The sequence below is a fragment of the Elephantulus edwardii genome, unplaced genomic scaffold (assembly GCF_000299155.1).
Source record: "Elephantulus edwardii isolate Elephantulus edwardi_28Jun2011 unplaced genomic scaffold, EleEdw1.0 scaffold00100, whole genome shotgun sequence".
Taxonomy (NCBI): domain Eukaryota; kingdom Metazoa; phylum Chordata; class Mammalia; order Macroscelidea; family Macroscelididae; genus Elephantulus; species Elephantulus edwardii.
Genome location: NW_006399850.1, coordinates 443,986 through 445,548, shown reverse-complemented (window position 1 = coordinate 445,548; position 1,563 = coordinate 443,986).

The window sequence follows — 1,563 nt, the reverse complement described above, 5'->3', positions numbered from 1 at the left end:
GGAACCCTTATTTACTGTTGGTGGGAGTGTAAAATGGCGCAACCACTATGGAAGGCGGTATGGTCCTTTCTCAAAAAGTTGCAAACAGAGTACCATTTGACCCAGCAATTCCACTACTGGAATTTACCCTAAAGAAACCAGAACTGCCACACAAGCAGATAAATGTACAACCATGTTTACTGTGGCTTTGTTCACAATAGCAAAGAGCTGGAAACAACCCAAGAGCCCATCAACAAACGAATGGATAGAGAAGCTCTGGTAATTCACACAACAGAATACTATGCAGCATTAAAAAAACAAGGAACTCATGAAATATTATGCAAAATGGATGACCCTGGAGCACATTACGCTGAGTGAAATATCTCAATCACAAAAGGACAAATATTGCAAAAGGCCACTGTTGTAAAATGGAACTGACATCAGGGTTGAGGGAAGACAGAAAAGGACGGGAGGAATGATACATATTGCATTGAAACAGATGAGAGAGAACTGTCTAAAAGGGATATATGAATGGGTATTCTTATCATTACAGAAGTCCAGAGTGAAAGCTGCATAGTGGAATGGACTGGGGGAGGGGGAGAACTGCATAACAATGAGAGAGTTTTTCTTTCTTTTCAAGAAGAGTGAATTAGGGGGGAAGGGGTGGGTAGGGAGAAAAGTGCAAAAATGAATGACTGAAAACTCTAAGTCTCTGTAAACTTTCATTAAAGTTAATTGTTAAAAAAATTTTAAAAAAGAAAGAAATGTGTGTATGCAAGAATTTCACAAAAGAAGAATCTCTAGTTCAGTGGGGAGGTTAGGAAGACAAGTAATTGTTAAGATGACTTTTGTAAGCATAGACTCAAGTATCATAATTACCTGCTGCAGTGTGAAGTACTAGAAAAGAAAGGGCTTTAGAGTATGACAGACTTGGAATCAAAACCCAGATCTGTTACATACTTGCTGAGTTACACTGGGAAAATTAGTAAATTTTTCTGAGCCTTACTTTCCTCACCTGCAAAATGAAGATAACATCATTGTCATTATCCTGATGGTCCTTTATGAGGATTAAATGAAGTAATACATGTTAAACTTTCTGTAAGTACTTACCAAGTTCTTTTTGATATCAAATGGTAGACTGGACATTTTCTAAACAGCCCTATTGAAGTGCCTGCCCCATTATCTAAAAATCATCCCTAAAATCTCAGACTCAGACAACCATATAATATACTATGCTGGGAATGAAAAACAGAAGAATGGTGTTGCATTCATAGCTAAAAAGACAATTTCAAGTTCTATCCTGAAGTACAACGTTGTCAGTGATAGGATATTATTTACATGCATACACAGAAGACCTGTTAACATTGTTGTTGTTGTTGTTATGTGCCATCGAGTCGCCTGCCACTCATAGCGACCCTATGTACAACAGCCCTAAACTCCACTGTGTCCTGTGCCAATCGCACTGTCTCCGACACTCCCATCCCAATTATCCCAATCACTGAATCAATCCACCTCATAGAGGGCCTTCCTCTCCTGCGCTGTCCCTCCACCCTCCCAAGCATGATGTCCCTCTCTAAGGACCGG